Source organism: Centrocercus urophasianus, unplaced genomic scaffold (genome assembly GCF_019232065.1).
Source record: "Centrocercus urophasianus isolate 14NV4802_14NV808 unplaced genomic scaffold, USGS_Curo_1.0 seq_2, whole genome shotgun sequence".
In the NCBI taxonomy this organism is placed as follows: domain Eukaryota; kingdom Metazoa; phylum Chordata; class Aves; order Galliformes; family Phasianidae; genus Centrocercus; species Centrocercus urophasianus.
Window position 1 is genome coordinate 8,901,427 of NW_024884755.1, and position 12,124 is coordinate 8,913,550.

Sequence of the window (12,124 nt, forward strand, 5' to 3'; positions counted from 1 at the left end):
CCTAACCAATATTTCTTGTAAAGAAGCAATGAAATGTTACCTAGACTTGCACCTGAAAATGACTGTAAAGATGTAAACAAACTAGAAATTAACTGCTTTCTTGCAAAAATGAAATACTTTTCTTAAGATTAAGGCAAAATTAAATGTAGCTGAAAACCACACCATACAAATGGAAAATATCAGGAAGCCCTAAGAGGCAGATTCCCTTATGTCTTTTTCACTATCTTTTGGCACATCAACCTCAGCTGATTCATGGCCCTTCATTCTAGTCAATGAGTCCATCACGTTTCACTGATGACTGAGAAAATTTCAATCACTTTGTAATAATTGTGGAATAAAAACATGTTTTGACTATAAGTGCTGGATAGATAGCTTGAAAATGGCCTGGTTTAACTCAGAGTTTATTCACCTGCTCACTTTCCTGAGGTGTAATTGAAGTTGGCTTTTCTCACCATTAACTTGTGAATATCAGTACAGATGCAAAGCTGTGCACCAGGTCCTTTTATTTTTCACTTCTGAAAATATTAATTTCAACGTAACCCACCTCTACACTTCACCTAACTTTGGAGCTGCTCCCTGAGAAGCTGACAATGTGATTTCCATTGATGGACACTATGGACAGCTTGCGTTGCACACAGTCTTGACAGGACAATCATTCAGTGCAGGCCATTGCTCAAGATGAAGATAATAATGGAATTTGGGTTTGCAATAGAACATAGTACCTTCCCATCCTTCCCTTTAGAACCAGCAAAGCAGAGAGCACACCAAATTCTGCAGAGACACATCATTGTACATGGCAGGTTGGTAAATGTGCATCTGTAAGATGAAACTACTGGCAATGTTGGGCAAAAAAACTCACAGATCATCTGCATGCTGGGACCTGCAGAGGCAATTCTGTGGTTCAGAGTTGATACTGAAAGAACTATTAGAAACCCACTAGTGACAGCTTACAAAATTCTACTTTTGATTACAACAGTGAAAATTGGCTGTAAGCTGTACGTCACAGTAGTGTAATGAAAATAATTGATTATTTCTTTAATATAAAACCCAGTGTCAGAGGCATGTATTCTTGACTGCGACTTTTCTTCCTCAAAAACTATTCAGGAGTCAGCAGACATTAGGAAGCAACCTAGCTGTAAAAAATAGCAGGCAATTTCTAATGACCAGCGCCATAAATTCAAGCACAGCAGCACAGACACCAACCATTTGTTGCTCCAGAAACTACTTCTCCACTGTGATTCACACTGCTGTGACATCACTGAACAAGTTACCTAAAAAAACCCTCCAAGTAACTTGAAAAGAAATGCTTCTTTTTCATCCTGTCTGAATCACACATAGCTGTGACAGTAGAGGAGGAATTTACTCGTCATTATGAAAGCAAGTGCTGCAACTTGAACATCCATTTCTGTCACATGGCTATAGAGAGCTGTCTGCAGTGGATAAAGGTTGGCACACAAATCACCTTCAGCCAGCAGTACTGCTGAATGATAAATCATTGAATATATTTAGGAGGGTAAGGTCAGCTAGATGACTACGATCACTTTTCTCTATAGACAATTACAGTGATAAGCAGATACGATGACTCATTCTAAATAACTATAAATAGTATCAAGCAGTCCAAAAGCCCAATTCTGAACAAGTTCAAAATCAGGATTGGAAGTTTCTTAGCCTCTCAGAAGAGCATTTCCATAGCTTCTACAATGAAGATTAAATATTTCACCTTCAGGTTCACTGGTATCAGAGGGGCTGCATTCCCAGCCTGTTTCCATCAAAACGCACTGCCCCAGGGCTGCAAACAGGACTGTATGCAAGTGCCTAACAATTATCAGCTTCTGTCATTTTTACTGAACTACAACTTTTCCTGCTTGAAAGGTTAGTGATTTGAAGATAAGCAGCACATCGATCCCTTGTTTCTTCACGTTGTCAAGCAAGAAGGGTTCACGGCTTTTTTTGCACTAAATTTTTGTCAGTTAACTTCAGAAGGGGTTTCATAAGCATACAATTTACATTTGTAATTGGAGAAATATTAGCGTGAATTCATGTTGCCAAAATGACTGATTGAATCACTTGGAATTCATAGGCTTATATTTCTAAAGCTTACAATCCTCTGATCATGCTTTCTCTGCCTTTACTTTTACCCTGATTTAATAAAGGGTTTTGCGGGAGGGTTTTATTATCTTTTACTTTTTAAAATAAAGATGAAAAATGCAATGAAGTTGTATTATATTGCTTCTGCTTCAAAACCTGTTTTTCAGACATCACATGATGTCATCTGAGGCATGAATCACACATACCGCAAGATTTCTTTTTAGCAATGATGTAATAAGACAGCAGAGACCACATTTCCAGCTGCTTCTAAATCTATGCTTACAAATTGTCAGACGTTTGTGTATGTAAATAAGCATTTAGAATTCAAAAAAAGGAAGACATACCAAAGAAGGTCCAAAGTGGGGCTGCCAAGAGCATCACAGATATTCTTCTTCCTTAGGTTACTACGTACGTACAACACAAGAGTGCAATGGAGAGTTGCTGCCTTAGAACACGCAGCACTTTACAAAGAGCTTTATCAGAAAGAGTACTTTTGATACCTTCAGTTACCTATCAGATTAATCCGACATAGATGGCCCAGCACACAAAAGCATGACATATTATACTAGAAGAAAAGATGTGCTTTGAAGCTGTCACTGTTGCAAGACCTTGCACAAACACACACATTTTCCTGTGAATACTGGTGCTTTTGAGATGTTCTCTTACAGGTGTACGTGCTAACAGAAAAACAAATCTTTCTTAAAAATATAGACTACAACACGTATTTTCTAGTAGCCTTATATTAAATTTGGTTCATGCCTATCTACTTGCTGCTATTTTTGCTGTCTTACTCCACACCGCTACCCCCACTAAAATAAAATTTTAGGAAAAGCAGTTTTTTTTTTTTTTTTTTTTTTTAACTTGACAGCATGGACATGAACATGTACTATATTTTACCTTGTGTCACAAGCAAAACCGAAGGCTCTTTTGCTCCTGAGCAGTCACCTTTGCATTTGGTAAATTACCTGCAGCTTCAGCAGAACACAGACAGTAAGCTATTTTCCCTGTCTTCATCAGTCTTACCCATAATGCATGAAAAACTGTAAGACAAACAGTGCCTGTCCAAGCCAGTACTTTTGCCCCCACACCTCCAATCTGGAGGAAGCGCACTCAACAGATCCAAACAATGCCCTTACTTTTAATTATCTTTTCAGACAGCATATTTTAACCAAACACATTTTAAACACGGAAGCTCTTCATGTCATTTATTGGCTTAATTGCTCTGTAAATAGTCTCCCAAAACTTTTTTCTGTACTATAGACTCAAATATCATTATTAGGTGGAAAAAATGTCACTTTACATGTTTGGAAGAAATTGTTGGCATAAAGGCAATGCTTAATAACAGCACTATTCACTTTCAGAGAAAGACCGTAAAAGAAAAGTAAGGTATTAAAGGAGTAGAAAAGGAGAAATGAAGAGAGCTTGCTTTCAGTTGCTGGCTAGATCTTAGGCACATGAATAAGAGATGAGATCACAAAACTAGGAAGAAATATGAGCTGTTAAAAGTGAGTCTACATAAACAGTAAATCTTGTTTGACAGGCTTAGTGAAATTTATTTAAGGGCTAACGCAAAGGACACAGGAAGGAAAGGCAGGAAATAACATCATCCACATTCATGAAGAGACACCTGTTGTCTTGCAGCCTAGTAGGCTTGTAAGTGAACGTAGTCATAACACTGAGCAAATAACACTAAAAAGGGGAAAAGGAGTTGTAGAAAGAGTATGGAATGGGTCATCGACAGGATCTGGACCACAGTAGTTTTGGGCATTTGTGTCATATGCATCTGTGAAAGACTGCCTACAACACATACTGTGTACTCATCTTTGCCCCGGTCTCAAAGGGAGAAGTTGTTGTACCTGCTATTGAGGAAGTCGTGGCATCTTGACTGAGAATTAAGAGCAGATTGCCAGCATATTTTTTCCTGCTATTGTTAGTGACCTACAAGATCCTTTTAAGAAGACTGCAATCACATTTCTCCAGGCCCTTATTCATCAGTGAGGAAAATGAGCCAAACACTACTACAGTACAGCTGAAGGAAATTATTTCCACCCAGAGTTGCTTTGCTTTTAGCCAGTCATCATCTGAACAGAGCTTTCTTGATTAAACCTTACATCTAGTGCTACTGAAATTAATACTGAACTACAAAATTAAGAAGGGCTGATGGATAAGTTGATTTTACTTCAACACCAGGGAATAGCATACTAGTTTGCTAAACGTACATGGTAGACATCTTGAGGCAAAAGAACAGAACTGGTATCTTTTAGACCATATTAAGTTCTTGCTTTTGACTAGGCACAGTCTGATGTCTTTATTCTGAGTACAAAATAAGCCAAAATAAAGATTCCCTTGGAATCCTACTTCAGTGCTCACATCAAACTGAACTGTAATATGAACACTGCTATCTCTCACTGCTATCTCTGTCACATTTCAACGCCTCCTTGAAAATGTAGCCACTGTATTAAACAGTGTGTGCCACAGGAAGTTAAAAACATGGACAAGTATTAAACACTCAACTTAGGGCACTGCACAGAGGTTAACCTCACAAAATTTAAGCTTCCTTCTTTGATTTGCAACAGTAACATCCCTGCAAGATGTGCCTGGGGGGGTATGTCACTTAAGTGGGTCAGTACATCAGATGATGTCAGCACTTTATTGACAAATCTGAACATGAAGAGGTGAGTTATATGCTGATCTCCCACACCACAGTTACAGAGTGATCCAGCAGTGCTGTTTGAAGAGATCAGTGTAAAAAAGAAAGCAAATGCAAACCTTGCCAGAAAGCACTGCACTTATTTGGGGCCTGATTGACATCACAGACCAATTAACTTTAGCGGCAGTATGAAAATAAATTTACAAGATTTCTTGCGATTTCTTCTGCTTCAGGGTCTGAAACTATTTATAAACTGTGTGAACTGGAAACAGATATTAGACTATCATGAAACTTCATATGATTTGCCAGTTCAATTATTTGTGTGGTATTTCTTTTAATTGCTAATGCACAGCTTGTTTCATTTGAGTCCCTAGGACGTTTCAAAAGCCCAATTATATCTTAAAAGGTCAGTAAGCACTTATTTTTAAGAGCATGTGATTCAGCGCATGCTTGAGTTCAATGTTCCCTGTAACATTTTATAACAACCATCAGAAATTGCTAGTGATTTCATTTACATGAATTCCTTTGTTTGAAAGGAAATCATTTCAAGTGGCTAGACTAAAAGTAGCAATAATTGACTAGCTAAAAGGTGACAATTTAAGAGAAGCAATTCAGAAACACAGCCCTAGAACACTTACAGTGCCCAAAGCCCATTAAAACAATGCTGCAGTAAGAGCACAAAAGGAAATACTCTTCCATCCATAGTTCACAATTTCACAAGGTGCTTGCTTTCAGCCAGAGTTCCATCTGAAGTGACTTCATCTGAAGGTTTCATCAACCTACTGTTCCTGCTCTCAGTATATCCCAAATTCATAGTTCGTATTTTCAGTCAGCAATACTAGCTTATAAAGCCTCTGAGTCTTATTTCATCCAGCATTATGTTTTTACATCTGCTTCTGGACTTACAGTACAAACCTAGTCACTGACCCTTGCACTGGCACAGCAAAACAGACAGTGAAATAGAGCACAAAGGATCTGTCTGAATGGGCTTTGCTGTGATAATCCAACTGTTGACAAAATACAGCCACACAAGAATGCTGGTATTGATCTTAGCCTCATAAGCAATAAAACTATGGGCAATATCAATATCCCTATTACTAGAGCAACTCAGGAATTGATGCTGTTGTTTACGGGGTCCATGCACAGTAGTATAAGAACCTTATAATGGTAAGGTTGATAAAAATAACCACAGCTTTGTGTTACATACCACTGTCATCTCTGTAGAGACTTGAAGGTTTCAACAATCAGATTTTTAGTACACCAATTAAAACAGTTTAAGTGTCAGCCAGTCCTAAAAAACTTACAATTGTAGTTTTAAACATTACATTACTAGATATACTCATCTTTCCTATGGGTTTTGAGGAGTTTAAGGGAGCTGTTGTTCTTCCTACAAAACATTTTCCAAACTATTCTGAAAAATAAATAAATCTTTGCAGGTGCTGACAGATGCAGACAGCATATGAACATAAACGAAATTCACCATCTAGACGCTCCAAATCATTCACCTACTTCTACCAGTATCTTAATAGCATCCCAGGTAAGGGTTAAGCCTCCATTTTCTGATCTGAAACTTGGCTGCTAAGTATAGATTTGAGCATAATCCAGGCTCCTTCTTCAAAAATGTTAGTTTGTACAGCTGACTTTGCTAAGAGGAGATGGAAATCCGTTACTGCTGAAGAAGTTCCTCACTTTCTTAAATCAACTTTACTAACAATTTCTTTGTGACATAGCTGGTCACAGCTAAAAATACATGGATTTTTTTTTAAACTTTCTCCTCAGAGATATAGGGAGGAGCAATGGAATGCTTAGGGAAACACTTCCACACATTTTCTGTTCTATTTCAAGACTGGAGTATAAATAACTATCTTGTTGCACATCAATTATGGTCAAAAAAGCACTAGGATGTTCAGTATTAATGGTCAGTATTAATCGTAACTAACAAAGACTCCCCAAGGAGGGACATGATTTTGCTAAGATCTACAGCTCTGTGTAGCAGGGCTAGGTCTCACGTAGAACCAGAATTTAATCTCTGGTTTTTCAGACAAGAAGGTACTTCCCAAAGAGGCATTTTGATCTCAGGCTCAGGCTCAAGTTGTGTATTTGTCTAAGACAAACTCCCCTATCTTTTGAAAGAAGTGCTGCTTCAGTCTCTTTTTTGTCACAGTGATGATTTCCTTGTGTCCTAAGGACATGCATACAAAAAGACTGGAGAATTGAGGACAAGCTCACAGGGATTTCCGCATCACTGTTGGTAGTGTTGGAACACTGGGTATATAACTGCCCATAAAACAAATCTTGAACCTACTTTTCTATAGAAAAAAACATACCCCCTTACTTTATGGCTAATAACATTTCACTGCCAAGTCCTCTTCAAGTTCTCTTTGTTTCCTACTTTCATAATTTTATATATATATATACACATAAAGAATGAGGACTTATAAATTATTCCAGTTAAAATTCACCACCTTAAAATATTTTTCCTTCTTACCTCCCACATATATTTCCTTATGATATTTACTTTTTTTATTTGGCATTCTCAAAAGCAAATAAGTCTCATGAACTGATGCTGTTACAGGCTAGAGACCACTCTGGTAAAATGATGAGTTACCTTATTTTACCAGTTGCTTGTGAATGGATGAACCAGCAGAACTTCAGTGCATATGGGAAGAGACATTTTAAAAACCAAATTCAAAGTTAAGTGTCATCTCTACGATTTCAGGAAATTTCAATAAACCGAGGAAACAATGATTATAATTGTAATTACTTGTCATCCTAATTTAGAAAGTCTGAGTTGGTTTTAAAAATAACAGGTGAAGAGACAGAGAAAGCCCCCTAGCTTGGGTGTCTGAGTTTATACCAATTCCAGTACCCAGAATGCCACTCCTTTCTCTTCAAGGATCAGATCTCAAAGTACAAAAAAAAGGTGTTTCACTTTGCTTCTGTTTAAGTCAAAGATAAGAGTCCTCTCAACTTGGAGTAGGGTATTACTCAAGCAAGACAGCAACAGCACAAAATAGAAGTTCAGTTGCCATGGAGACTGGACTTTTTAATTAGGTAGACTTTATACCCCCCATTTCTCACTATTTCTATTACTAGAAAACAGTCTTGTGTCCTTGATGAGAAAAGTAGCATTACTGCGTGTGGTTGTACAATGTAACATCCTGGTCAGACTGCCTGCAGATAACTTGCTGTATTTCTCCACTGTATGACTGCCCCTTTAAACAACCATTTCTGCTGAAAAGGGTTTAATTCTTTCCATTCCTTCAAACAGGAATTCCTCTTGCATACCTACTAGGTTCTTAGCCCTAGTTATCAGTTGACAAGATTAAAACCAAAAATACTCTTCTGCTCTACATGCTCCACAGTCCAGTAAAAGACAAAAATAAGGACATTTGCTTCCATAAAGAACTGCATTAATAAGTTACAGATCTGTCTGCTGAGCTGTTAGTGACTTCAAACCCACTGAAAAATTTATGGGACAAAGCAATTCAGCAGTAAATGGTGCTGTAAAACTCATAAGACCTGTGTTCTATAAACTGTATAAACTCAGCAAAGATTATTCAAAATTTCAATTAAACAATCTTTTGTTTTTATCTGGTAAGCTAAGTGATGCGTAGGTTTAAACTGAGTTTGCTGGAGTATTTCCCTAGTTACTCCTAAACTGTATCCATAGCACACTGGGCTACAAATAAGTATCCTAAGAACTTAAGGCACAAGCTTTAATGTTCATTTATAAATATCTTAAGTGTGGAAGTCAAAGAGACATAGCCAACCTCTTCTCAGCCAGGAGGGACAGGACAAGGGGAAATGGCCACAAACCTGAACATAGGAAGTTCTGCACCAATAGGCAAAGGAACTTCTTCATAGTAAGGGTGATGGAGCACTGGAACACGCTGCACAGGGAGGTTGTGGATTCTCTTTTTCTGGAGATATTCAAGACACATGTGGACATCTACCTGTGCAGCCTGCTGTAGGGAGCCTGAATTGCAGGGGTTGGACTCTATATCTGGAGATCCCTTCCAAACCCTACAGTTCTGTGATTCATATCCCTACTCTTCAGCAATGGCATTCCAAAAGGACAGAGTACTACTGCTCTATATCGTTTGCTACAGCTAAATAATATCAAGAAGTAAACCAACAATAATCATGAAGTGAATTTACCAGGGCCACATCCAAATACTTAAATATCTGAGGAATATCTTCTGTAACTGAAATCCCCACATTTATCTTAGTACTCCACAAGTTTGTTCACAATGCATTTTAAAGGACTCCTCCTGACATCTGGAACAAGACAAATTTACTTTAGACTAAACTATCTGCATAGAAAAGCTTGTAAGTTGAAACAAGCCATTCTGCTTTGCAGCAGAGTAATTTAGGATAGCCATGATACACATCAGATAATGGATGGCAACTTTTCAGAACAGAACATCAACCACTTTGCACCTGTTTAACTGTATAACACACAAGTTATCAGAAACCAGGAACTCTTGTTCCAAAGTTACGTAAGTACTTTTACTGCAATGTAATCTTACACTAAGATCCAGAGATCTTAAGGATCTTAGGGAAAAATCATTTTGGTGAGAGAGGTAAATCCATTTCTGAAACAAGTTTGAAAATTACCTTCAAAGTAGCTTTAGTTTCTGGGAAGGCAGCTTTGTTGCTCCATGCATAGAAATCATGTTTACAACAAAGAATTTCATAAGCTAGTAATAATCATCATTCTTCTTTAGAAGGTAACAGCCAGGGATTCTTATATACTTACCTTCAGGTAAAGAAGAGGCAAACTGTTTCACATGCTAGTTTCTCTGCTCCTTTCCACTAGGAAGAATTCTGAAGGATCTTACTGTTTTGTTTGCATCCAGTATGTGCCGATCAACTCCTCTTGCATTCACTAAATGTACTGCTTCTGTCACCTGGGATCTACAACTTTCCCAATCAAATAAGAACATGCTATCCCATTAGTTCACAATACCAAATATTTTGCAGGATTGAATTTAGAAGGAAGCTGCTTCTGTGCAAAAAACTGACTGCTACGTAATCACAATATAAAAGGGAAATGAACAGTAAGACCTAATCCTGAATCTAGAAAAAGGAATTCAAATACTTAATACTTTCATGAGAGCAATGCCTCTTCTCGTTAGCTAACCTTAAATCTGAATACCATCAATAGCTTTCTGTAAAGCTGCAATATATACAACTGATCAGCATGAAAGTTATTTTTACAGGCTGTTGGAAATTACCTTAAATAAACACAGTCTATGTTTACAGACTAGTGGAATGAAACTTCAGCTCCATACTACTAGGCTTCATTTGAACAATGGAAACAGAAATAACAACCAGTCAGCTGAGACTGTTTGCCAATTTAGATATCTGACCTACAACTCATTAAAAAAAAAATCTGTCTTGAGTGGATTAACAGAGTGCTTCTGTAGTTCTCTAACAAGGAAAATAACTTCCCTTGTTTATAATGAGGGAAGGGAAATTTTCTTACAATTGAGGTTGATGTAGTTCTGAACTGGTAAAATAATTCAAGTATTAAAATAATTAAATGTATGTTCAGGCCTATTTTTAGTGACACAACTGGAAATAAAGCTGACCAAAGCAGCTGGTAGGCACAGGGAGACAGCAGAAGCACACCCGGGGGCACGCTGTGCAGCACGGCCTGTTTAGGCTGAGTTCTGAGACTTGCATAGAAACTAAACCAAAAATGAAAAAGCAGAAAGTGAAAATGACATTTTCAGTCTTGTTCAGGAACTGAAAAATCCCATCTAGAAAAACACAGGTTACTGAATTCAGGTAAAAATACTGTGAGACAGTTTTATAATCCCATGGAAGTACACAGAACTGCTCTATCTCAAGAGCTTTCCCTACAAATAATGCAATCAAGTAAGAATAAAAATTAGTTACTAGACGAACTTAAAAGGAGCTCCTACCTATACAGAGCTTCTTTGGAACAGGAGAAACTAACATCTTGAATTAAAAGGTCCTGCAGTGTTCCCGTAATCTTGTAGAAAAACCTTTGATGAAATTTAGATTGTGATTACTGAGAAATCTGGCCTCAGGGATGAACTGATTTTAATTTAAACATAGATTGAGATATTATATTCAGATGTTCAGATCATTATAAACAAGAGGAGTGTTCCCTCTTGTTTATCCAAGAAGGTTTACCTTTTGAAAGAACCCATCTAATTAAAAAAAATAAAAAGGAGATGAAATACACACTTCAAGACTTTCTAGAAAACACTTCTTCCAAGTATGTGTTCCTTTGATACCTCCTAAGTCTTCATTTAGTATTTCCTACCAAGAAACACACGACTTCACTGGAATGCAAGCTCAGTGGAAAAATCTAAACAGGCATGCGACACATCTTAACAGCAAGGCTGGTAAGCTGAGGGGCAATGGCTTTTATTCAAACAGCTACATAGTTAGTTACTCCTAATTCCTCATACTGTACAAAAAAGGTTTCTTGGACTAGTCTAAGTTTGCACCTGCATCCATAACCCACCTCCTCCCACTGTGGGGAGGGGATTTGAGCACACAGACCTATCTCAGAGATAACTAGACAGAAAACTGGAGAGAACTTTTTTGTTTTTAACCTTATTGAAGCTCAAAAAAAGCTTTCTTCATGAATGAAACACTAGTGTACTTTCACAAGACTACCCACAAAAAGACAAGCCCTATAAACATCTGCACTTGGGAGACAGCAAGAAAATTCTGTAGTATCAGATCTCAGATGTAATATAGAACTTCTGTGCCACTAACAGTAATGAGCAGTAACAGAATTACTTTAAACTTAATGACAGACTTTGAACACAGAGCTTGTATTTTATCCTTCCTCATCACAGAAAAGGAGACAGAAGAAAGGAGAAACAGGAACGCTTTACAGGCGAAGACGTGATAGTCGCAAGTTTTGAGAGAAGTAACACTTACATAAGCTAAGGTTTTAGAGTATTATTTATGAGAAAGCAGGAAATATCACCATCTTTTACCTGGCACAGAATTCTGAACACATTAGATGTCAGGAAATTAATCAGTCTGTCTGATTCATTTCCTTGTGTCAGGAAAACTGAGTATTTTTCAGCAAAGTTATCACTAACAAAATGAACAGTTTTGAGGTAGTTGAAGAAAATCATCCCCAACACATATTCAGAGATTCCCTTTTTCTAAAAAGTAATCACTTCTTACACTGGTGACTTATGAATAAACTGTTTCTAATCTCACAAGTTTAGTTGGAGGTCTTTGAAAAATACTGCTTTGTTTAGATAAAAACTAAAATCACTGAATGTTGGTTCCAAAAGTACCTTCAGGAATTAAGGTCCACTCTACCCACACGCAGTGTTGCCAGGCCCACCGCTGCCAGGCCCACCGCTGCCAGGCCCACCGCTG

The 12,124-nt window shown here is 37.6% G+C and overlaps 1 long non-coding RNA gene across 1 annotated transcript in view; it reads right to left on the reverse strand.

Annotated features, from left to right (window-relative positions):
* LOC122161827 overlaps nucleotides 1-9,709 on the reverse strand; it is a 55,455-nt gene extending 45,746 nt beyond the window's left edge. Inside the window, exon 1 of the long non-coding RNA XR_006169314.1 lies at nucleotides 9,501-9,709. This is a non-coding gene — a long non-coding RNA (uncharacterized LOC122161827). The remainder of the gene's footprint in view (nucleotides 1-9,500) is intronic.
* Between the last annotated feature and the right edge of the window lie 2,415 nt (nucleotides 9,710-12,124).